Raw genomic sequence first — 26877 nt, forward strand, 5'->3', positions numbered from 1 at the left:
GAGCTGATTCTTAGATCTCTTTCCATTCTTTGGGGACGCCCAAGATTGGAGTCTGATCCCGTTTGTTATTTTAATTTTTTATTTTTCTCTCGGCTACAGCCATGGGACATAGGGGCAGATACATTTACCACCTACATTGGCAGATAGGGGTGGGTACTGGTAAACCTGGCCACATAACAGCATAAACCTGACCGCATAACAGTGTGGCAGGTACTTCAGCCAGCGAATGGGAAAATAAGAGTTGCTTCATCTCCAAGCTTTCTGCTAAAGCTCTAAACCCTTTCTTTCCTTTCCCACTTCTGTGTTGGCCACGTGTAACCTTTTCTGCCTGACTTCTGCGCCGGCAATGGGCGGGCTCAAATGCGTGGGCTCAGGCGGTTTCTAAGACCCTAACTCACCTTAACTGCACCCACTCATTCTCAAACTGCCTTGAGAAGCACAGACGGGTCTCAAAGCAGCTGAGATCTAAACAATTAAGTTTACAATAATCAGGACGGTTCCTAAGCCAGAAAACAAAAACCAGTTTATAGCCCCAGGCAAGTCTTCCAAAAGGATCGGTTTACAGTCTGCCTACTGGTAGATCTTCCAAAAGCTGTCCCTAAGCCACCAATTGTCAGGAAAAAATTCAGGACACAGAGTAAAATCCGTCTCTTGTTCCCAGCTAAAAGTTAAGTATCTGGAGAGCAAGGCTCCTGACCCCACAGGCAAAAGAGTCATCTGTGGCGTTTAAGGTGTGCCAGGGAAGAGATAAAAGCCTGAAAACAAAATTGCCAAATGCTGGCACTCGCTGACTCCTGAAAGCTGTTGGGTCCCTGTTTTAAGTGAAAAAGGCCATGGGCTAGCGAATGCCCTGCCCATCAACAACCTTGTTAAAGGTGCCGCCTAGAAAGACAACCGGTCAGCTGACTGCCCCTAGGCGCATGGGTACAGCAAGCTAAGACCTCCAGCAAACCTAGGCTTGGCTACAGACACAGTAGGGAATCCAGAACTCATCAGGGAAGCGATCAGTTTCATTCCTTCTGGACACCAGAGCCATTGACTCAGTCCTGGGAGTTTTAGGATGTCACTCCTTTCTATTGTCGGGAACAGAGGACAGCCTTATTTACCTCACCAGATTTAATTGTACTTTCAGAGTTTCTTAATGAGAAAGATTTCCAACTAAGATAAGAGCTCATTGTCTCACTTTAAGGTTACCGCCTGTGTTTCTCATGTGCATACAGACAGGGCCACGATCTTTGCCTTGTCCCTAATTCAAAAATAAGTTCTCTTGCACTTTCAAGCTCCAGAGGACACCAGGATCCACTGCCTTGTCACCAATTCCAGAGGAATAAGGTATCACCCCTTCCTTTCCCAGCTAGGGCCACAAAGGGCCGGAGGCAAAAGGGACCATCAAAATATCCAGGCGGTAAGGATATAACAATCTATCACTGTTCAATACTCAGCAACTGATCACCTGTGTTTCCTAAATGCTAAATTAACAAAACAAACAGGTGCCTTAAATAAACTACCTTAAATAAAGCTTGTCTCAGGTAAAAATTAAGCAGAGTACTAAAACATCACAGCCACCTTTTTAACATGTCTCCATACAGACAGGCCAGATCTACCTCAGATAAATGTCAACTCCAAAAACAAAATAATAATGAGTCTTTTCTCTAAGCTTTTATGTCACCAGTGTCTTGTCAGACAGAAGGTTCCCAGCCACACCATGAAGGATGGACACAGCTGCAGGACTTCATCCCAGGATTTCAGGAGCCAGCTTCCCCATTTCCCTCAAGTGCTAACCCATGCTCACCATTCAGCCTGAAGCAGTCTTTGAGAGAAACGGTGCCTCATACCCACCCATCCACATTTTTTTTTCTTTTTTTAAGAAGAAATGAGTCGGGAATGATAGGAAATCACAACATGTCCACACGGGTTGGGCTTGCCCGGCAGACAGCCTAATTATTTCCAGTTCAAAATAGCCATTTCCGGGTCAAACATCTTGCGGGACTGGGACTCCGTGGCTTTACATGGTTGCGTAAAGTGTGCGCACTGCCATGTAATCTACGTGCATGCGTGAAGTAGCCACACGAGTTCCTGTACGCATGCGCGGCCCAACCTTTATAAAGCTGGCACCATCTTACATGATTCTCTCTTGTCTCCTCACTCACGTGTGTGTTTCACACAGGCCTGTCACATTCTCTACCCTCTTTTAATAAAAACTATTCTGTGGTCTTGTCGTGTTCGGGACGTGTTCCTCACGGGGCAAGAGCGCCACTACATAACTAACACATTTCCCATGAAGGGATCCTAAATACTGAATTATTCCCACTCTGAGGGAAAAATAGACAACAAAACTTGAACCTCTGGGCTTGCTTGCTTGTTCAGCCAGCAGCAGTGAGGCCTTCCTGTCGACTCCCTGCAATTCAGATGCTGCCGCTCTGTGCTGGCAGGCAGAAAGCATTCAGAGTTCTAGTTATCCTGAAACTTCTATATCTGAAAGAGCCCTTTCTTCCTCCATCACCACTGGGAAGAGGCTTTTCTCTTTCCCTCATCCTTCCCAAAATCTTTAGGCCTAGTTTCAAACATTTTTCCCCTTTTTATCAGGAAAACCCTTTTTACTTGATTAAAATTTTCTACCTTTTCTAACGGGAAATTTCCTTTCCTTCCCCCTTCTCTATTGGGAAGATTTCCTTTTTTATTTTAAATCTTTAGCTGTCTTGCCCTTTCTTAACTTTGGTGCCTTCCTGCTTCAGCAGTCCAATTAACTGTGAGCTAGCTGCACCCATTTCAATTCACCCTTGTCTTCTCTTTTTTCTTTAAATTGCTGGTGCCAGACTTACGCTGGTGTCCATCAGCTCTTCCCTTCTTTCTCGGATCTCGGTGGGACCTCCATTTGTTGTGGTAGCGCCCACGCTACCAACACCCATTCACCATGTCTGAGCAAGGGGCTGTGGATCAAAAAACAGACAAAAGACAGTGAGTCATTCGTGCCAGGGGATGCCGAATGCTGTTTATTGAAGAAAGGAGGGAACCTTAAATACAGGCTTACAGCACAATGGAGGAACCCCGGAGGGCAGAAGTTTGCTACTGATTGTTCTACATTCTTGCATCTAAGCTGTTTACACCAAATGCAAGATACACAAACAAAGAACCTCCCATGAGCATTCAGGAGGGTGGAGACCAGCAGGAAATCAGTATAGGGAGGACATCAAGGTCAATGTCGGCAAGCAGGGTGCAGTACCCAACTTGGGAGTTCCAGGGCACTACAGTGAGCCACATAAACAGTTGCTCCTGCACGTTGCCGTCTATCATGGTAATTGTCCCAGCAACAGGGATGAAACTAGGACACCAAGTAAGCAGTTTTTTTCATCATCCATCTTAATTTGCAATTGCATAATTTAAGAAGAATTTTTATACAGAGCAAGCAGGGTAATAATGAATTCAGCTCTTGGTAACCCATAGGCTAAACAAAGTAGGTGTTATGCTGTGTCATGTAACAAAAGGCTAGATGAATGTTGTCCTGGGCAGGTATGACAACTCCACTATGCTTGCAGTATCAGATTTTCAACTTTCTTTGGAGTGTGGCTCTGCATTTTCAATAGCACATGGTGTCTTCTAAAACTCTGTCATTTGAACACAGTGCATTGAAGAAGAAGAAGAAAAAGAAGAAGGAGAAGAGGAAGAAGAAGGAGGAGGAGGAGGAAAAGGAGAAGGAGAGGAATAGAAGATGAAAGAACATTCCCAAGCTGAATTAAAGTGGTTTCCAGAAAACTAGCAGTGAGTTCTTATATCTTACTGTACTTCTACCACAGAAAGCAGAGTAGGAAAGTCAGTTATTGAGCAAAGGTCCAAAACTGAAATTCTGTTAACAACCAAGTTTCAAATAGTTACTAGATTCAGTCACAGGCATTCAAATTCACTTTAAAATTTTCACTACAATAAGCTTGCTCTTTCTTTCTTTCTTTCTTTCTTTCTTTCTTTCTTTCTTTCTTTCTTTCTTTCTTCCTTCCTTCCTTCCTTCCTTCCTTCCTTCCTTCCTTCCTTCCTCTCTCTCTTACTTTCTCACTTCTTTCTCTCTCTCTCTCTCTACCTTCCTTCTTCCCTCCCTCCCTTCCTTTTTTGGCTAACTCACATGTGCTACTCTGTCCCCAACATTTTAGACACAAATACAAGTTTGAAATTGGGCCAGGTCTCGAGGAATTGAATGTGGCGGAGATAAACTGTCAGTAGGTCATTTAGATTTTTGTGCTAGTAATGAAGTTTGCTGAGGAGCTGTGGAAAAGCAAAGATGAGCTCAGTTTTAACCAAGGTAGGGCTTCCTGGAGGAGATTCCTAGAACCTAACCCTGACAGGTGAGTTAAGAACTCAGTGGCATTCCAACCTTGGGGAACATCACTAAGAAAGTGAAGAATGAGAGGCAAATTTATTGTTGACTAGGAACTAGAAGCAGTTGGAGAAAAGTAGGAGAGGAATCAGAAGGCAGATGCATAAGTCCACTGACAGCTTCAGAGGGGTTTAGCCATGGAGATCTTATGGTCATGCTGCATTTTCCACATGCCATTCTAAGGGGTATGTGGAGGAGGGTATGTGTCCAAGGAGGGCAAAATTGAAAGCATCCATCAAGGGGCATCCCTGTATCAGGTAAGGAAGGGTGGAAACTCACTGTGCTGGAGTAGTGAAGATAAGAAGGATTATAGACCTACAAGGGAGGAATAATTCACAAATGGAAAGATGAAGGTGTCAGGAGAGAAGAGAGTTTAGATCTCCATTTTAGGAAAACAGGTGGATGATGCACCTTAATTAAAATGTTAAATGTAAGAGTAAGAGGAGAAAGTGGCTTGGAAGTGTCTGACATTCACTTGGAAATAGTAAGCAATTATATAGATACAGTTAAAGCTTGTGTTGAAGGTCAATGTCGGGTTCTCCAGAGAAACAGAACCTGTTGTCTCTTGTCTTTATTTATCTTTCCATCTCTTCACCTTTCCTCTCTCCAAATCTCAAGTGGATTTGTGCAGGACCTGACAAGCATACACCATGAACTAATGGGGAATGAGGAATTTGGTATCATGACCAGAAGAGGCCTTAATCAAAGTATGCAGTAGCTCTAACACTTGTTCTGACATTTAGTCTTGAGCTTTCTGGCAATCAAAGCCAGTAGAAGACCTATTGCTCCTTTGCTGAAAGAAGGAAGTTTCTCAGTTCCTTGAGGGAAAGTGGAACTTTGTCTTTAGTGCCAAGTTCTGAAAAGTTTGTTTGTCAGTATGATGCTCTACATATGGAGACTTTGAATTATAGGTACCATTGTTGACGGCCTTCATATAGCAAGCTCTGGAATGGATTTCACATGATAGATTCCTGTGTTGTCTTTAGGTAATAGTGACACAATCTTACATCTCAAAGACTGTGATTATATGAGAATCCTCCTCTGATAAAATAAGAGCTGTACATATCCATAGGACCAGTCAAATGGGAAAATATATCCATTTCCCCCTTTGGAGGTAAATCCATCTTCACTATCAGCATTTTCGAAGTCATTCACATGCCTCATTCTGGACTCAATCAAACTGTGCATTTTTGTTTCATCTTACTCTCTGCTGTTACTGTTCCTCTAATAGCCGTAGGAGTCATGGCAATCAACTCAGTTTTGAATTTGTTAAGTTTTTAAAAGCTTAGAATTTGTTAAAAATGGTCAGACTTTTCGGCATGTTTTACATGCTAATACAAATTGTGACTCTCTAAGATATGGAAATAATGTTCATTATTCATGACCTTATTTGATCATAAAAGCCCTTACTCCTGTACCCAGCACCTGTTGGGAAATGTTGCTTCACGTTGGTCTTTGATAACCTCTTTTAATGTCTCTATCAAAAGGGACACTAAGAATTTCTGGTAGGACATCTTTGGTACCCTGCCAAGAGATGAAATACAGTTGGGTAGATGATCTTTCTAGAATCCTCCAGGCCACACCGTGAATATATATGATTGCCTTGACTATGAACTGAAAGTGTTCCTTTTTGTTTTTTTTGTCTTTTTTTTTTAGATTAATCTTTGAGTTGTACCTGAATAAAGCAGCCAGTGACAAAGCTGTTGAGATAATAGAAAACTTACTCAATTTAAGCTGCCAGTTAAAGAGAGTGCCACAAAATAATCCGTGAACAAGAATTATGATGGTAAGTTCTAGAATGTAGTAACGAGTTATGTTGCTCTAGCAAAGTATCAGTCGTAGGGCATAGATTCCTCTCTAAGGTCCATAACCTTTCGAGTCCTGAGGCTTTTCAGTACCAGGAATGCTTTCCCTCCCATTGAATGTGCCTTAACGATAATAGGCTATCAACTTGGGCGTGGGCAGAAGGGGTTGGAGGAAGGGTGACTGGGAGGGGCTGGAAGAGGAGGGGAAAGAGATATAATTCTGCTTCAATTAAAAAAAAAAAAAAAAAGGCTGGGCAATGGTGGCACTTGCCTTTAATCCCAGCACCCAGGAGGCAGAGGCAGCCAGATCTTTGAGGTGGAGGACAGCCTGGTCTACACTGCAAATTCCAGGATAGCCAAAGCTACACAAAGGAATCCTGTCTCAAAAAATAAAAAAGAAAAAAGAAAGAAAGAAAGAAAGAAAGAAAGAAAAAGAAAACATTAAAATAATTATAAACAATGTGTAAAATGACAGCTCTCAAAAATCCACATTATTCTCAACAAGACACATAGTGTGGATGCATGTTTAATAGGGAAGACACTGAGCTAAAATAGTTAATTAGCAACATCAAGTGCCTCCTTAATACATTTTAGAAATAAAAGCTGTTGAAGACTTTGAGACTGGATAGAGTAAAACCATTTCTTTTTTTTTTTTCAGTTTTAGAAACAAATATTTGCAGCCATCTGGTCTCTATTTTCTAGACCAAGAACAAAAACAATAATTTCACAAAATTATCTTTGAAAGTCACTTCTTACTATTAGTGACTGAACAGTACTATATTTTTCCTCATTATGTTGAATACTCAATTTTTTTGTAAAATAGAATTATAACATTAAAATATTTTCCATTTTTGTAGACATATGGTTTGTTACCAGAGAATAGAGTTCTGTTTGAAGATTAGACTATTATTATACAATAAGAGAAAACTTTATACTCTTAACTCTTTGCTGACTATACTTTACCTTCTGTGAACAATTGTCACATTACACTTTCTTATTCAGCTTTCTGAAACCCAATATGGTTTCCTTTTACAAGAACATTTTCTTAACCTCTTTCTAGACTTCTACTGTATTTTTTTTTTTTTTTTTTTCAGAATTGAAACATTCTGTCCAGGAAGGAAGAGGAGGCCCCTGAGATTCAGGAAGTCCACAAACTTCACACGTGTGGAACAACTGAAATTTACAGGAGATAAGAGAGGGCCTTAGATTCCTGAAGCAAACCACAGCTGCAGGAGTAGACTCTGGCCAGCTGGCCTGTAGAGAAGAGATTCCAGGGCTGCTGAGTGGCCTGCAGCTAACTCAGAGAGCTCCAGGGTTGCAGCTTTCCTGACTCATCACCCACGATGGGCAGTCCCTTTTGAGTCATCCTTGCTCCTGGAAGTAACCTTCCAGCCATGCCCCTGCCAGCAGTCCCAAGAACTCATGGGTTCAGCAGGTTGGACTTTGGAGCAAATGTTACTTTGATTTGTTGTTGTTGTTTCAGTTTTGGGGAGATGTGTGTAACGTCTCCCTAGGAAACATCTTATGTAACACCTGAACCAATACCTTCTGTGCCTGCCACCTTTGTACCTACGCGTATTTTTATTTATTGTTCATTATACTATGCCTTGATGAAATTTTACTCTGTATGGAGTATGGAATCAAGGAAGCTTTGAACTGTATTTTGTTTCTGTATTTTGAGGTTTTAAGTTTATAGAGCAGTACCCATCTGTGCAGAACTTGCTGCTGATTTTGTTTGCTGTGACTGATATGGTAGCTCTGTGCACTCCAGTTCTGTCGCTGCAGAGAGCATGTGTGCAGCAAGGCACACACTTAGACAGTTACTGAGCACTCTGCCTCTTCTGGCTTCATGACACTTCCTTCACATATCATTCATTCTTTGTGATTCATCTTTATGATAAGAACAGGTGACAGAGACTGGTCAGGTGGGCCAAGGATCCTATGTTTGTCAGGGTTCCCCAGGGAAACAGAACCAATAGAATGGATCTTTCTATATAGAGAGGAGACTTATCAGAGTGGTTTGCAGGCTGTGGTCCCTCTGGTCCAACAGTGGCTGTCCCCCTTTGGCAAGTCCAGCAATCCTATAGTTGTTCAGTTCATGAGGCTGGGTATCTCAGTTGATCTCCAGTATATGTGAGAATCCTGAAGAAGTAGGCTATAATGTCAGTGAAGGAGTGAACTCGCCAGCCTGGGAAGAGCACGCAGCCAAAGAGCAAAAGGTTCCTTCTTCCATGCTCTTTATACAGGCTGCCAGCAGAAGGCACGAACGACCTAGTTTAAAGGTAGACCATTACACCTCAAAAGATCTGGATTAAAGTGGGTCTTCCCGCTTCAAATGATTTAATTAAAAGAAATCCCTCACAGGTGTACCCAGTGACTCGGGTTTTAGTTAATTCCAGTTGACAATTAAGAATAGTCATCACAGACCCCAGAGCAAGAGTTCCTGGAGTGACCTTGCTGGAGACAAGGAATGACAGAAAAGAGTTCTGGTTCCTACTTTACTGCCATCTCCTAAGGAGCTCTTCTGTCTAGAGGCTATAGTGACTAGGCATCTGAGACAGAGAGGGTGGACCTAGACAATTCATGGTTGGGCAACTGGACTTACCAAATCTTTCCTTTCCCCATACCTTACCCCACATTCTTCTATAAGTCCTTAAAAAATCCACACCCACAGCTTCATGCTTTCCTATTTTATAGGATCCCATTTTGCTCTACAGGACTCCCTCCTCTCTCTCTCTCTCTCTCTCTCTCTCTCTCTCTCTCTCTCTCTCTCTCTCTCTCTCCTGTTTATCTGTTCCTCTTCTTCTCTATGACCTCTCTCCCTTTCCATCTTACAACTACTACACATGAATTGATAAATTGTAAAACTCACTTGTGCTGTGTGCTGGCTAGTTTTATATCAACTCAACATAAGTTATAGTCACTTGAGAGGTAGAAATCTCAATTAAGAAAATGCCATCTTAAGGTTGGGCTATACACAAGCCTGTAGGACATTTTCTTAATTAGTGATTTATAAGGGAAGGCCCAGAACATTGCAGGTGGTGCCATCCATGGGCTGGTGGTCTTGGGTTTTGTAAGAAAAAGCCACAAGGAGCAAGCTAGTAAGCAGCACCCCTCCATGGCCCCTGCATTAGCTCCTGCCTCCAGGTTCTGGCCATGCTTGAGTTCCTGTCCTAACTTCCTTTGATGATGAACTGTGGTGTGGAAAGGTAAAGCTGAATAAACCCTTTCAATCCCAAGTTACTTTGGTCATGGTATTTCATAACAGTAATAGTAACCCTGACTAAGACATCACTCTTTGTGGTTCATAGATTTCTTTAAAAATTTGAGTCAAGACCCTGAAAGCCATTGGCTCTAGACTGCTTTGATGGCCACCGAGTTTTCCAGGATTCTAGCCTCCCAAGCCAAGATCATCAAGCACATAGAAAGACTTAAAGACACCCCAACATTTCATACCATTTAGGATAGTATTCACTTCAAAGTTCTAAGCCCCTAGACAGTCTTTTCTTTCCTCAAATAAAGCCATCCTTTGCCTTCCCCTTTCTGGACATGACATTTTTGTCTTAAGGCAAAACTGAGTTGTGACAGTGTTTAGCACAATTATCACAACTGGGATGCTTGTCAGATTTCTGTGGAGGACTGAAGTTCTCAGTAGCTGATTTCTCTGGGTTGGTGTCTAAGATAGAAGCAACCTGTTCTCACCCACTTGGCTTACTTTAATGTGTTTATTTACATGGCTGGTAAGAATAAGATCATCTCATGGTCATTAGCATTTGGATGTTGTTTAAATTTTTCCTTCTTTTGTTTTTCCTTTATTTCCTTTGCCACTTTTTGGACCATTCACAGATGTTTTTGAAGGCACCGTGCTCACCACTATGTCATGAACACCGCACCACACACATGTTTTCATTTTGCTGCATTTGAGCTCAATCATTGTGTGATATTGGCCTACTTGCCACTGGTTTGGTTCAGTCTCTTCAGAAAATATATTTATGCACATTTCCCTCTCTTGTGTTCTATTTTCCAGTTCCTTTGCAGATAAGGGCATTTATTTAAATTCATAGGAGGTGGGTGATGTGGGTGGTTATAACATATACCACTTCCAAGTCTTCCCAGTAGTCCTTCCTTTCTTAGAAATCGTCTATGTTCTTATGGCTCATTTGTTCTCCAGAGGGAGAGAATTCAGTAAGGGAAGGATGCTGAGGTTCTAAGATATGACAGGGCCACCATCTCAGCTTGTGAAGTATTCATCCATTTCCATTTGAAATTTAAGATCTCTTTCAATGATGTATCTAGTCTTACCTTTACAGGTATTTATAGTCTCTCTTACTTTGTCATTTATAGAATCATGTTTATTTTACATTATGGGTATCTTTAGTTACTCTTATTTCTAAATTACACTTAACTTGTTATTAGACTTGTCACTGGTGGTTGTTATTTCATAGATTAAAAATAAACGTAGGGGCTGATGATGTAGCTCAGTGGAAGAACATATGCTTAGCATGTATTGGGTCTTGAGAACCGTAGTTGGCAGTATAAATGTGAAGGAGAGTTAGAGGGACATAGGTAGACAAGGAAAGTGAAAGCAGACTCTCTGAGATAGCAGTGACTTCTTGTTCCTGGAAAACATTGTGAGGAGAAATGGTGGGAAGGCACTGGGGTGTGTTTCTATACAGTACCAACAGGAGGAAGGGGAGGACCAGTCTTCCTTTAGTACTTACAGCTTTAGGTCTCTCTCATTCCCAAGGGACAAAGCTGTTACTTTCCCTCTCTCCAATGCTTGGTCTTGTTTCCTGGCCATTCATTTGCCACTCTGTCTTTCCCAGATGTTCAGTTTCTTGTCTGTTTCAGGGAACAGGCTTGGTGGACCACTAGACACTCATACCCCCATTATATTTTCCTTAGTAATCTGGATGAGAAAAGCACAGGTTTTTAATAATAGCTACTATTCAATCACACATCACACATTCTAAACATCTATATCTACATATCTCTATGTAGATTGGGGCTATAGAATGGGTAAAAATGGGTAAAGAGGTCGCAGCAGAGTTGTAATGAGTTTTAGAAGTGAACAGATACAAAATGGTGTCTGTACTGAAAACATAACAAACCCAAACTGGCTACAGGGAAGAATCTGCTGATGTAGTTTCAGTCTGCTAAGGCTCTCAGGTTTGAGAGTGGAGCTGTAGAGTGGAGTCTAACAGCAGAGTTGAAAGTGAAGGATCTTGTTTAGGTGAAGGAATCAGGTGGACAACTGATTCAAATGGGCATATGGCAGTTGCATAGGCCACATAACAGTGGGGTCCTAGCTGAGCTGAAGCCCCCTGGACAAATGGAAGTTCCCTGTCTTGTGGTAGATGACACATATGCTATGTGTCAGATGATGTGTCCACAGGGGCCATTGTCATCACAGTGCCATGCCTATCACTGTATGACATACAAGTGAGAGAGTAACACCCTTTTCTTCATCTAATGTATTGGATGAATTATTGGGCTTGATTTTCTTGATATGACTTAATTTGTCCATTTGCTCAACATTCTCAAGTCACCCTGATAAACGTATAGGGTCCTATCCTGTCTACTTCCAGGAATAAGTCATTTATCAGTCTTTGCTGCATGGCATTTACCCAAGTACACAGTCATTCTTTTCCACAATGGAGTCAGAAGTTGCTTGCACAGTGGAGTCAATCAGAGCAAGGTAGAGTCTAAAAGTCCCTGCCTTACCCAGAGCAGAGTAACTCAGAACAGGGCACATCCTGATCTCTCCACCTGACCTCAGCAGCTCGGGTGAGGGTGTTCTAGGTGAGGTTATCATAAACCAGTAAGCCTAATGTGAGTTGGTCTTATCCACTCAGTTGAACAGGGTTCTGCTTGATTGCTTTGAGATGGAGTTCAGTCTTTCCCGCCTTCCAATTTGGTCACAGTCATTTATGTGCTGTGACAGCACAGCAGCACAGACGGCATCAGTTATAGTTACTAGATAGATACTCAATTCTCACAGGTCGGCAGTGTGGGACATTCAAAATTAAGATGTTGGCATTTTGCAAAGGTTCTCCTAAAGTGTCTTCACATATACCAAGTATCACATGGAAAGAAGACAAAAGGGGAATGAATGATGGAGGGGGAGGGACTTTTTTCCAAGATAAACCCATTTCTATAACATCATTAATTCATTTATGAAGCTGGCGTCAAACTCAAATGTCTTTTATCTTAACAGTGGCAAATAAATGTCAAAACAAATTTTGAAGGAAGCAGATATTCCAACAATAATGCACAAGATGAAACTCAAGTTCTCCTTGGTTGCTGAGCCTGCTGACCTTTCTAAATTTACATCTTTGACTCTTTTGGTTCTCAGATCTATGGACTTAGATTGTAATATTATTGGCTGTCCTGAGATCTTTATTTTTTTAACTAAATAATTGCCATAAGAGCATGAGTTCAATGGGAGATAGATAGATAGATAGATAGATCTCCATACTGTTGCTTTTGTTTCTCTTCTGAACTATGGCTAAGACAATGGGTTATGGGTAGTATCTTTGACACTCATTTCATATTATCCATACTGAATAGTGTTCCCATTATTATGTTAAAGCCTTAAAATGGACTTTTGGTAGTAGAGAGTCCTTGATTAAAGTTATTCATGAAACTTAAAGCCATTAAAAAGTCAAAGTTGACTCCACCTTTGCTAAATTCCTGATTGAATGTGTGATTGCACATGTCAGTTTTGACATAGGTCAAAATAAAGACAGTGAGCAATGACGTGTTGATCTTGATTAGCTGGTGTCAAATGAACTGAATGGCTGTATTTAAATGAAGTGTAACTACAGCACATAATGCAGCATGATTTTCACCCCAAAAGACATTCTTTGAGTGACAGATGAAGCCAAGGTACCATCGTCAAAAGCCCATGTATGCCTTCTGTGAATTCATGGTATTATAAGTGGCTGAAGATCTATTTACTCTTCCTAAATGTGAGACTGACAAACAAGTTAAGGCATGCCTTTTTTTTTTTTCTATAGAAATTAGTGCTGTACGCATCTCAGGGCATGCCCTTAAGGTGTTTTTGGAAACTGTGGTTCATACCTCATCCCATTCTATTGGTGGCCCATGACACGACTGTGTAAAAAGATATACTAAGATGTAATGTAGTAGGAATCTTAAATGGTCTCATCAGTTCCTCAGCTGGTCTTGTTTCCTCAGACTGCAAGCTTCTGAGTCCTCATCCAAATGAATCTCAGCTGAACTGTGCTGCTCCAAAGCCTGAATGCTTAACCAGCCAAATGCTAAACCAGCCAAATGCTTAACTAACTTAGTTCCTGGTCCTCATGCCTTATATACATTTCTGCTTTCTGCTATCACTCCCTGGGATTAAAGGCTGGATTTCTGGGATTAAAAGCTTGTGTCACCAAGCCTGGCTCTTTCTAATGTGGCCTTGAACTCAGAGATCCAGAGGTATTTCTGTCTCTGAAATGCTAGGATTAAAGGCGTGCACCACCACCGCCCAACTTCTGCTATGGCTTACTCTTCCCATTTTCTAGCCACCATTTGTGGCTCTGTATCTAGTGGCTGTCTGTTCTCTGACCCCAGATAAGTTTATTACCTGCACAATATTTTTGGGAACACAATGACATGACTGTGTAAAAAGATCTACTAAGATGTAAGTTTGATGTGCTAGTTACTCAGCAGGATGAGGCTGTGACCAACTCATGGTCCACTGCAGCCTTAGCCTGACTGGAGCGGTGCCACAGCTGAATCAATAGGTTGTTTGGCAATGTGTCAGGCCACCAACAAGAGGCCAGAGCTGTTTTGTTATGGGTGCATAACTTGCTTCACATCTGAGAATGATGGTATCCTCACATGAAGGATGACTGAAAATTCGTATACTTATTGAGACCAATATATAAAAAGCAGGAATTATCTTTTCTGCCCACGATATTTCAGCTGAGGAATCAGAGAATATGGAAACATCAAATTTTAAAAAATGAAAGAAAACATTCCTTTGAAGTAGGTGGCATTCTGGACATGCCATAAATAAATTCTATGCACATTTTAGAAAGTGATTTTTTTCCCTGATACTTTTCTGGACTATTCTATAAGTACTGGAAAGTAAGGCATGTGCTAATATTGTCCTCTCCATATTGAGCACATAGAGTTCATCTCCCGAGCTGAGCTTCAGACTCAAGGGCAAAAGCTGTTCTTTCAGGCCAGTAAACACAGCATCGCTCACTTCTAGGGGGGGTGTCTTACTTTTGCTCATTATGTAGCTTTTCTTCCAGTTTAAATGGGAGAACAGTAAATGCACTGTCACTTCAATATAGAGCAGACACAAAACAGTTGCCCTCATGGGATACAGAAGGCTCGGAACATCAGGGAGTGGCAGGTGGCATTTGGGAGAACAGTAGAGACAACTGCTATAACAGCACCATGGTGAAGAGTGGACGTTAATGAGAACACCAGGCAAGCCCGTGATCATACAGTCGGAGTACCAGCTCCGCTAGGAGTTGGTGATCTCTCTACATGCCCATAAATCATGAAACGTGATTTCCAACGGAAGGGCTATAGAAACTGGACAGAGGTGAAACATCAAATCCTAATTCAGTGTGCTTTTAATCTTCTATGTCTGGGGACTTTCATCAAAAAACTATTGAGGAAAATATTGAGAGTTACATTAGAATTGCCCTATGTGTCAATTATTGTTTATACACAGCATATAATTATTAATGAACTGTATGGTAAAATGTCTCTAATTTTTATTTCATAGGGCAGATGCCTTCTAGCTAAGCCAATCCATTTATTATTATGACAGTTTTGAGTTAAAGCATGCCTTACATGTTATTGTATATGACTTGTTTTCTATGGCATTGGTGCAGGCCCTATATTTTCAATAGGATTTTGTCATTTTGAGTCATCTTATTGTTTCTTCATTGTTAAGAATGAAATTAATCTTACATTAATTAATTAATTCAGTAAGCAAGACATTTCGAGCCCAAACTTCAACTGACATTGAATAAGGGCTAGAGATCGAAGTGTCTTGCTATAGTAAGTACTGTGTTGTTTGAAGAGGTAGGTGGTATTACTAAGAACACCAACAGTGTAACTTCTCACAAGAGAAAGAGAACATTGTACTTTTGGGGGAGGTTATATGTATGTCAAATGAGGAAACTGGAGGTTTGTGGTGATGACTCACACCTTCCCTTCTTTCTGCTCTTCAGAAACACCTGGGAGCTAGTACTTTCAGCATGCCACAGGATCTCTTTCATCTGGTGAGAAATATGTTATGAGCTGGTGTGCACACGCTAGTACCTAAGGAACTGTATTAACTTACAGAGTTAAAGCAATTAAGCAGATGGTATCTGGGAAGAGAGACCCAAACTCAGAACATAATGCTCTAAGGGTGACGTTTCTGGGACCTGGTATACGTGCTGAGCAGGGACATGTTTGGAAGGTTATCTTCACTTTCATGCACCAATGCGGTTGTTCTATAATGCCCCGTTATTTGATTAAGTCCTAGTCTAGATGCTGGGGGAAGGCATTTTCTATAAGGTTAACACTTGCAATGAATTCAAGTAAAGAAGGCTAACTTTGATGGTGTGATTTAAGAGGAGGTACTGGGAACACCAATCCGAGGATTCTCAAAGAAGAAACTCTGTCTAGATTGATGCAGCAACTCTGTTGTTGGAGTTTTCCTGCCTGGCCCAGTCAGGACAAATCTCTCTCACCCGCCAGTCCCACAGTCGCTCAGACCCAACCAAGAAAGCACACAGAAACTTACATTGTTTAGAAACTGTATGGCTGTGGCAGGCTTCTTGTTATCTGCTTCTTCTATCTTAAATTAACCCGTTTCTGTTAGTCTATACTTTGCCACATGGCTTGCGGCTTACCAGTGTCTTTACATGTTGTTTCTCATGGCGGCGGCTGGCAGTGTCTCTCTCCAGCCTTCTACTTCCCAGAATTCTCTTCTCTCTTGTCCCGCCTATACTTCCTGCCTGGCCACTGGCCAATCAGAACTTTATTTACACAGAGCGATATCCACAGCACTTCCCCTTTTCTTTTTTTTTTTTTAAGGAAGGTTTTAACTTTTACATAGTACAATTACATATAACAAAACAATTATCAAGCAAGAATTACAGTTATAATATTAAAGAAGATATCCTATCTATCTTATATTTATGAGTCTAAGGTTTTATATCTAACTTATCTTTTATCATAACTGAGGAAATTATAACTATCTAGTCTTCAACCACATCAAAGACCTCAGAAGGATATAATGTTACCTGAGAACCGGGAGAAGGATGCAAGCATTTTTCGGGAGTCTTGCAAGAGTAGACAGAGACAGCTGGCAGCCTGGACAGTCACCTAATGTTCCTTTGTAAAGTTGGGGCATTTGTCTTCAGCCCACAGGGCTAGAGTCTCTCGATCACTTCGCTCAGTGACCTGTAGAATGTCTGGCAGTTTCCTCTGCGAAGCAGGAACCTGAAGGACCATTTTGTCAAGCCAAGTTCAGTGGTCACCTTTCTATGGGTTCTGCATGTCCAGTTGATCAAGCAGTCCAGGCAAGAACAGTTTCTTGCCCAAATGGCTATTTTTGCAAAGGTGAAGATAAGATATGAAATGTCTTCAATGCCCATTCTCCTCTCTGAAGTAAATTGGTGCTGCCAGGAGCAGACATGTCTCACTGTCCAGAAAATCTAAATTTTAAAAATATTTTAAATGCCATATTCTGAAGGTCTTTGAAGTATTTGAAGATTACCTATCTATCTGAAATATCTCTATGTATACCTAGAAGACTTAACTAACATGGCTATGAGTATGATTATCACAGATGATTAATTATTAATCTATTTTTAATTATCCATTACAATTTTAAATGAGCTATACAAACACAATACCTTAAACAGGAGTAGAAATATACACACAGTATAACAAAATTAACTTTAAGTTTGTATCAATAGACTAAAATCTATACCAATGTAAAACATTTTAAACAAGTTGTTGCTCTTTAGAAGTAAGTTCCTTAATCTATCCTTTCATCCTATTATATCTGTATCACAACTCCTACTTGGATTTCCAGTCTCTTTGTCTAGCTAGAGGCTTCACACACACACACACACACACACACACACACACACATGGGTGGGAGGGGGAGAGGGAGAGAGACAGAGACAGAGAGAATGAGAGAGATACATGCTTCTAATATTCTGTTGCTGCTGTTTCTCCGAAGAAGCCAGGTACAGTGACACAGGCAGGGACTTGCTGTTCTGTTCCTCAAGTCACTCCATAAAGGAACAACCACCAGGTCAAGAATTAGAAGTGCTCAGATAATTTGCATTAAATGGATAAATGAGAAGTTAACTGGATATTCAGCTAATACCAACTTTGACATCCAAACCTTAAAGTAAAATGCCTTTATAATAATTTTCAACAGTGTTAAAATTCTCTAAGAAAAATAGGAGAGTCACGGATTTCCTAGTCTTAAGAAACAAATTCTCTGTCTTAAGTTTTAAACACTTATCGATTTACTTATGTGTGAGAGCGTTGGACCCTGCTACGGAGGACAACTTTTGAAATCTTCTCTTTCTGCCGTGTGGGTTCTAGGTCTTGAATTAGGCTGTCATGTTTGGCAGCAAGCATCCTTACCCACTGAGCCATGTCCCTCTAGTCCTCAACTGTTTTTTTTTCACTGTTGTTATCTGTGAATAACTCTAATGATTCTCTGTTTATCAGCAAGCAGAGATACAGGTTGACTCATAATTTTTTTATCTGGTAAATGTAACGTTCTTCTTAATTTTTTGCTGCCCTCTAGTGGACATAGTTCAAGAAGGAAACAATGTAAACTATGCCTCACATGTTTTCAGCAGTCTTCTATTTGGGTATGTTCCCATAATTCCTTTCTACTTTTGGAAACCTAGATGCGTTTTCCACAGAAGAGGAATGATAGGGGAGTAGAATTTCAAATTTCTAGAAAACGCAGTATTGACCACATGACGAGTCTTTAAAGAGACACGGTATGTCACAATGAAAGCAACTGGAGAATGAATATGCCCACTTGACAGTAATAACGCACAAATGCCAAGAGACTCAGTTATTCACTTCCTTTGGCCTTTGCCGGAGAATTCATTTAAGGGACTTTATGACTAATTTTTATTTCCATTAGCAGACGGAAACACCTTCATTAACTAGGAGGAAATTCCTTCTGTTTCCCCCCATCTTCTCTCCACTGCAAAGTCCGTTAACAAGCGGCACCGTTTCTCTTGAACTCTCTCCCTTTATTGGATCCTCAGGAAGCAGCTCTTCACCTTCGTCTTCACACGAGGATACTATCACCAGAGTCCTGACTGAACCATTGACCTGCTCCTTTTCTGTCCTCATGCCAGTAAGTCCCAATGGCTCAAGGGCCTTTTAATTGTAGATTTGTACAAAATAAAAAGCGCTAGAGGTGGTGGTAGCAATTCATTAAAAACTAATTACTTTTCTAATCCCGTAATAAAAGACCACGACCAAGGCCAGAAGGAAGCGTTTCTTTGTGCTTCTAGAAGGAGAGAGAGTCCACAATGGTGGGTGAGGTATGGCTGCGGGAAGCTGAGAGATCAGGATTTCAAATGCAAGCGTGAAGCGCGAAGGTCCAAAGCCTTCCCCCAGAGTCAGACTTCCTCCACCATGGCTCCGCCTCCTGAAGATTCCAGCCACCAGCTAGGGACCACGTTTTTAAATGCCTGGGCCTCTGAGAGGTGGTCTTTTTCCATACAATCCCCCACGAATATTTACCTAACATGTTCAATGACCTGTGTGTGTGTGTGTGTGTGTGTGTGTGTGTGTGTGTGTGTGTGTGTTAAAAAACTTAAAAAACAAAACAAAACAAAACAAGAAAAAACCCGAAGCATAGTATAGTGTGTAACTCAGGATCGAAGCAGGAAATGGAAACCTGACTGTTCAAGATGGGAATAAAAGCAAGAAGCTGATTGCGTAAATGAGTCAAGAAGTGAGGAGCGTGAGGCCACCAGCCTGTTCTAGCAGTCTTGAGGACCTGGGCCAGCAGATGGATTCCCCGGAGCCCCGAAGCCTGGGCACCAGGATAACCTGGAGCCATGGCAAGATTCAATTGTAGCCCAGTACCACAGAGATGTGGTCAGTCCAAAAAGCCACATGGGAGAAAGAATTGGAGAGAAAACATTCCACTTTTGATGCAGTTCTGAGTGTAATCATGTGTCACACTGTGTTTACACATTTCTGATGTTAAATATGTAGCAGGGGGTGGAGGAGTAGGGGTGGAGGGGTAGAGGGGTAGAGGTGGAGGGGTAGGGGTGGAGGGGTGGAGGGGTAGAGGGGTAGAGGGGTAGGGGTGGAGGGGTGGAGGGGTAGGGGTGGGGGGTAGAGGGGTAGGGGTGGAGGGGTGGAGGGGTAGGGGTGGGGGGTGGAGGGGTAGGGGTGGAGGGGTGGAGGGGTAGGGGTGGGGGGTGGAGGGGTGGAGGGGTAGGGGTGGAGGGGTAGGGGTGGAGGGGTAGGGGTGGAGGGGCAGGGGTGGAGGGGCGGGGGGGGGAGGGGTGGGGGGGTAGGGGTGGGGGGTGGAGGGGTGGAGGGGTAGGGGTGGAGGGGTAGGGGTGGAGGGGTGGAGGGGTGGAGGGGTAGGGGTGGAGGGGTAGGGGTGGAGGGGTGGAGGGGTAGGGGTGGAGGGGTAGGGGTGGAGGGGTAGGGGTGGGGGGTGGAGGGGTGGAGGGGTAGGGGTGGAGGGGTAGGGGTGGAGGGTGGAGGGGTAGGGGTGGAGGGGTAGGGGTGGAGGGGTGGAGGGGTAGGGGTGGAGGGTGGAGGGGTGGAGGGGTAGGGGTGGAGGGGTAGGGGTGGAGGGGTAGGGGTGGAGGGGTGGAGGGGTAGGGGTGGAGGGGTGGAGGGGTAGGGGTGGAGGGGTAGGGGTGGAGGGGTGGAGGGGTGGAGGGGTGGAGGGGGGGGTGGGGGGTGGAGGGGTAGGGGTGGAGGGGTGGAGGGGTAGGGGTGGGGGGTAGAGGGGTAGGGGTGGAGGGGTGGAGGGGTAGGGGTGGAGGGGTGGAGGGGTAGGGGTGGGGGGTAGAGGGGTAGGGGTGGAGGGGTGGAGGGGTAGGGGTGGAGGGGTAGGGGTGGAGGGGTAGGGGTGGGGGGTGGAGGGGTAGGGGTGGGGGGTGGAGGGGTAGGGGTGGGGGGTGGAGGGGTCCTCTTGCTCCTAAGTTTTGCATTGTCGTCTTATTCTGACCACGGCTCCTTGCGCCTCACATCCCTGCATCTCTGGTACTTCCTGCGGCTCCTGGTCCAGGGTCCAGCCCACTCCCGCAGTACAAGCACCCCAGCTCTCTAGGTCTTACTTGAGAAGAGTTTCTGTGACTTACAAGTGAAAAAATTCCCACACAATTTTTATAAATGTCAACTTGTCATTTTTTTTTTTTTTTGCATACATTTTCCACTTCACGCTGAAGAGCCATGTTATTTTTCTCTCGATTTCTTATTTTCTATTCACTTCTGTGATTAATAGTATCTGTTGACAACCTCTTGGAGTTATTTTTCTGGAAGAAACATGGACTCGCCACTTCCTCAGTTTCTATGTTTCTAAGAACAATTTGTGATAGCAGAGCTCCTGCAACTAACGTATAAGAAGGCAGGTATGTCTGTAAGCTGGGAGAAGGGGCTCAGTTCGCCTTAGTGTGAAGCATGGGGTGCAGGAGCAATCAGGATTTGGAGGCAGGCCATGTTAAGTTTGAGTCCCTGAACTGTAAACCCCATGAACATCGTAAGGTATGCTCTTTTTGCCAATGGGTCAGTGTTTTAATACAATATTGCTTATGGACCTGTCACAGGGAAAGAACAAACGTGTGTGGTATAGTTTCTGAGGCTTTGGGCGCACAGTTGTAACAAGGGGCAGAGCACACTGGGTTGTGATACAGAAGAGGGACCTTGAATTTAGCAAATCTGAAGTTTGGTAACAGGCAGCAAGGGCACTCGCCTTTGCTCCGTGAAAAAGAGCATTTACTCTCTTTCAACAGCGTTTGCTGGAGGAGCATGCTTGGAAAGATATTTCATAGTAAAGGGCAATCATTGCCTCTCCTTACAACCCAGGCAGGACTCGAGGCCCAGCAAAAACTGTCTCACAAACTGAAGAACCGAAAGAGATTTAAAAAAATTCAGTGACAAAACGACGTACTGTCTGTGTGATGGAAAGCCTGGCATAAATAACTTAGAAGGAAGAAGAACGCCCTATCTCTCGGTGTCAGCAGTCTCATTCCATCGTGGCAGGGAGGAGTAGCCGACACCACAGCTTCTGGGGAGCAGGGAGGGAGGGCCTGTGCACCCAGATTCTCCTCCCCCCCTTTCATTCTGTCTAGACCCACAACTTCATAACTTGCACTGTCCAATACCAGGGCAAGCCTCCCCCATCTCTGGAGTTGCCCTTACAGATACCCAGAAGTGTACTTTCCTAGTCTCCTCGGTGCCTCTTAATCCAATCAAGTCAACAGACAAGATTAAAAGACACAGATGCCAGCCTGGCACAGGTGGTAGAATTTATAAAAGACCCCCCCCCCCCCTTACCGAAGAGACCTATGTGCCTAGCAAAACAGTGGCAAGTGTTTACCGTACAGTGACAGAGAGAGCATGGCTTGTACTATTTTTCAGTATTCTTTGCAAAAGTGTCCCCACTGTGAACAACAAAAGCCCCTGGCATCAGAATGCAGGGCTGGATAGAGATGCACAATAACATACCATTATATAATACTTGCACCACACCAATGCCCCACATGAATCGTCTCAATGGGCGGCTTTAGTAAATGATAGTAAAAGGCTGTCAAATTATTAGGAAGTGGTGAATTTTGAGTGTTTACCACATTACTTTTGAAGACTTGTTTTATGGAAAGTGTTTATTTTATTTTAACTAATACTTAACAATTGGCTTGCAAAACACTAAGACAGTGGTTGTCAACCTGTGAGGTCACCTAAGACAATCAAAGCATATACATATTTACATTATGATTTATAACACTAGCAAAAGTATAGTTATGAAGTAGGAATGAAAATAATTTTATGGTTGGAAGTCACACTACGTCATGAGGGAACTTTTTTTTTTTAAGATTTATTTATTTATTATGCAGACAGTGTTCTGCTTGCATATATTCCTGCATGCCAGAAGTGGGCACCAGATCTCATTACAGATGGTTGTGAGCCACCATGTGGGTTCTGGGAATTGAACTCATGACCTCTGGAAGAGCAGTCAGTGCTCTTAACCTCTGAGCCATCTCTCCAGTCCATGAAGGGACTCTTAAAGGGTCACAATATTAGGAGGGTTGAGAATCACTGCTCCATAAAATTTAACAGTTGCATCTTATAAGCAGGTTCAAGGCAGCTCCAGCACAGCCCTCACCATTGTTCTTCCCTACCCATTACTAGTCTTTGGAGTAACTCTTACTCTCAATTCCATCGTGTGGCAGTATGAATGAAAAATGTCCCCTGTAGTCCCTGGCATTTAAATACCCAAGCTCAACCCAGATGCTGGTCACAGAACTGTGGGACTTGGTGGTTGCTTTGATGGAGTATAGCTTTGCTTGGTTCAATAATTCATTCCAATGCCCTCGTATTTTCTTTTGGAATGGGGGTGTTTGTTCTATACCATCGGATACAGGATTTAACTGGATTTAATTTGATAGGAGCACACAATCATGCAATTGCCTTGAGTCTCAGATACTTGGACTTTTAAGTAGTACTGGAACTATTATTGTGATGGAGTGTGCGTTTGTATTCTGAGCGTCTCATGAGTGTATGAGAAGAAAGGGAGGAAGGGTTGGATTCAAAGGGAGGTGTCAAGTTGAGAAAGTGTGGGGTTGTGATGGTTAATATTGCTTGTCAATTTGACAGGATCCAGAGTCACCTCAGAGACAAATCTCTGGGCATGTCTGTGAGGGAGCTATCTAGATTAGGTTGAGGTAGGGACACCCACCCTACACATGGATGGTGCCATTCAGTGGGCTAGGGTCCTAGGCTGCATGGAAAGAAAGCAAATAGCACACAAATATTCATCACCCTCTGCTTCCTGACTGGGTGCAGTGTGACTGGCTGGCTTTGTGCCTTCCCAATAATGTCTCCCTCACCAGGATGGACTTTATCACTTACATCTGCTCAGATGTCTTTTTTTTCTCCAGTAATGAAAAAAGCAATTAATACTGTGAGTGTATTAATATTAATATAAATATTGAGCGAGTCTTAACTCTCAGGAGTGTCTCTGAAGTAGCAGAGACTGTGTTGGAAGGGTCACTGCCGACCAGGCTAGAGCATGTATCTAGAAGATGGAGGGGCAACGAGATGTTTAGTAGTGAGGCAGAAAGAGAATTCATAACATGATATTCTGTGGTGGATTTAACACAGGAACGCTGTGCATTCAGCTTTAGAAAGCACTGGCTGCCACTGTTCAAGCATCTGAATGAATGGTGTTTCTCAGCTCCCCACAGCTGTGGCTCATGGGCCTAATCTGGACACCAGGGCATACTAGTCAGGTGGCTCTGTGTGTGTGTGTGTGTGTGTGTGTGTGTGTGTGTGTGTGTGTGTGTGTGTGTGTGTATACTTGTCTATAAAATTGTGAAAGACGATGAGTCTAAAGTTGACTATGTGAGCTGGGTCGTTGGAGAACAGGAAAGCTAATGTGACAGATACTGTCTAAAGGCTGTTACAGGAAAATTCCATCTTACTTGAGAAAGTTAGTCTTTTTATTCTACTAAGGTCTTCTGGCAGAAGCTGGTCTATATTATGAAGAGTGATCTGCCTCATTCAAAGGCCCCCCATTTAAATGTTAATTTTTATGCCAAACCATCCTAAAACGGATGTAGGAAGTGTAACATCACTTATGCTGGAATGCTAGGTGAAAGTGATCCATGTCCCTTTGTGGTCAGATGTTTAAACTTCTTGTGCACCATCTTCCAGGGCATGCTCTTGCTGGTGAGGGGCCGAGAGGACTGGAATGTGATTACAAATCCACAGAATAAAGAAATCACTAGATGGAAAGAAGCTGGACAGAGCCTCCAACTGGCATCTGTCTTTCACTGAACACCCATGACACATGTCTAAATAATGTGTGTGTTGTGTGAAGCTTTGGAGCCAAGGTTGTTTACAGTAGTTAGCATGTTCTGACTGATGTAGTCATGCTGGCAGCAATGAGGAGAATGTGCTGAACAGGCAGTGGGTGGAGGCAGGAAGACCAGTCAGGAATTTGTGGTGCAAGTCTGGGCAAGGGATAGTATTTTGGGCTAGGGTGGTACCCTGAGTTTGTGGTGGATGTCTAAATTAATCATAGGACGTGACAGACTTTTACCAAATTATCTCAGCATAAACTAAAAGTTCCTATTTTTAAAGAAAAAACATAAATTGATTATCTGAATTCATTTTAGAATAAAAGGAAACATAATTATTTATTTTTCATTTTCTTCATTCACATTTCATAACAAGGATCTTAGATGAGATTGAAATGATCATTCTTAAGTAGACTATACATGCTAGTGCAGCTAGAGGAGATGAAGGAGAAGAGAGACAGGGAATGATAAGTAGCACCTTCAATGTGCTCAACGTATGGGTCACTGTCATTTGGCCCTAAAGAGAGTTCATGCCTTAGGACCACACCCTATCAGATAGAGGGTTTGAGAAGAACTCAGTCATGTCTCATATCACCTGTTGGTTAAAGATCATTCCACAGGGAATTAACTATGGTGTTCTGTGACTTTCAATGTGGTGACCAGGAGAGTAGACAACTGCACAGCCTGGAATTACTTGCTGGGTCTCCAGTGACTTCCAAAGCAAACAGCCCATGGTACATGAGTCATGTGATGCTGTAGGGTTGGGAGAGACACTCAAGATGGTCCAATCTGAAACTCATTCACACTAATTCTGGTGGAAGATTATTAACATCATTGTTTAAGGTACCTTAAAAGTAGTCATTGTTTTGGCCTCACATTGCCTGTGTGGTATGTTAATTTGCTATTGCTATTTATGCAAGGCTGTCTTAGTTACAGTTCTATTGACATGTAGAGACACTATGACCAAGGTAACTTCTTATAAAAGGAAGCATGTAATTGAGGGTTTGGTTATAGTTTAGAGGATTCGTTCATCATGGTGGGAAGCAGATAGGCACGGTGCTGGAGCAGTAGATGAGAACTTAATATCCTGACCTACAGACAGCTGTTGGCGGGGTTTGGGGGGTGGGTGATGAAGGGAAGGGAGGAGGGAGGGAGGGGGAGAGAGGGAGAGAGAAGACAGAGGAGAGAGGACAGAGAGAGGAGAGAGGAGAGGGAGAGAGAGAGAGAGAGGAGAGGGAGAGAGAGAGAGAGAGAGAGAGAGAGAGAGAGAGAGAGAGAGAGAGAGAGAGAGAAGATTGGGTCTGGTGTAGGCTTTTGAAACCTTAAAGCCCACCCTAGCAATTCATCTCCAAGGACACACCTCCTAATCCTTCTCAAAAATTTCCTCAACTGGGGACTAGGCATGCAAACATGTGAGCCTTTCTCATTCAAACCATCACAAGACTAACAAGCTCTGCGTTAGGGATCGGGAAAGGGAAGTGGCATTTTTCATTCCTGAGCTTTAAGACTTTTCTTTGATGAGAGACATAGCTCCTGAGGGTTTCCATGGAGAGGCGATGTGGTCCCACTTCTGCTTCTTTCTCTGCCCAATTCTGCTTTGTAGTTCTTAATTTGTACAACATCCCAATGAAGTAGGTGCTAGGAAGGAGTCTCATTTATGGACTTACAAAACAAATTTTCAAAAAGTACAGTAGGTTTCTCCCAGTGACTATATATATATATATATATATATATATATATATATATATATATATATATATATATATGTATGTATGTATACACACACATATATACACACATATATGATTTCCTTTGTTTTTGAGTTTTAGCATAAGTCCCTGTTCTAGTTTCTCTGTTGCTGTGATAAACATCCTGACCCAAAGCAGCTTTTGGTGGGAAAGGTTATTTTGGGCTCAGTCTACCATCAAGGGAAGCCAAAGCCGGAAACCGTAGGTGGCAGCTGAGCAGAGACCATGAGGAATATTGCTTACTGGTTTGGTGTCTAGGTGTGCTTGGGTCTTCAGAAGTTCAAGGATCACAAAAGTCACAGTCAGCTTGTCTGAGGAAGCTGAAGGTGAGAGGTGGTGGCTTCAGGTACTTCCTCCCTTAGGAGTAGGTGTCTGTGCTAGGAGGCAATGGGATGATGTGGTGGGGAGAAGAGTGGTTGCACTTCCCATTGAAACCTTCGGAGCAGGAAAAGCAGACCGAAATCTTACTCTGGAGATAGCTGAGGGGAGAAAGAGGAGTAAGTGGCCTGCTGCACAAAAGGCAGTTGGTGCAACCCACTGGTGAGGGCAGTTGGTGCCTCCCAGTGGGGAGATTTGGTCTGGTCCAACAGGGGATAGTGATATAGGACCAGAGTTGTGCCATTGCATAAAAACTATGCATTTTTCTGCCAACTCCTGTGCCCTATGCTTGACCCATGGAAAAGAAATAGAGCATATAACAAGGAAGAGAAAGGAAGAAAATCTCTTTTTACTGAAGAATTGTGAACTTGAAGCAAGTTGAACACAGGGGAAGGGAGACGTTCTAAATCGAGATGAAGATTGTACCCGTGTGATGGATCTGGACTGGATTGCATTGGACTTTGGCTTATTTGAAAGAGGCGACATCACCTTTTAGCTGAGCGCAAAGC

The sequence above is a fragment of the Onychomys torridus genome, chromosome 12, assembly GCF_903995425.1.
Source record: "Onychomys torridus chromosome 12, mOncTor1.1, whole genome shotgun sequence".
Taxonomy (NCBI): Eukaryota; Metazoa; Chordata; class Mammalia; order Rodentia; family Cricetidae; genus Onychomys; species Onychomys torridus.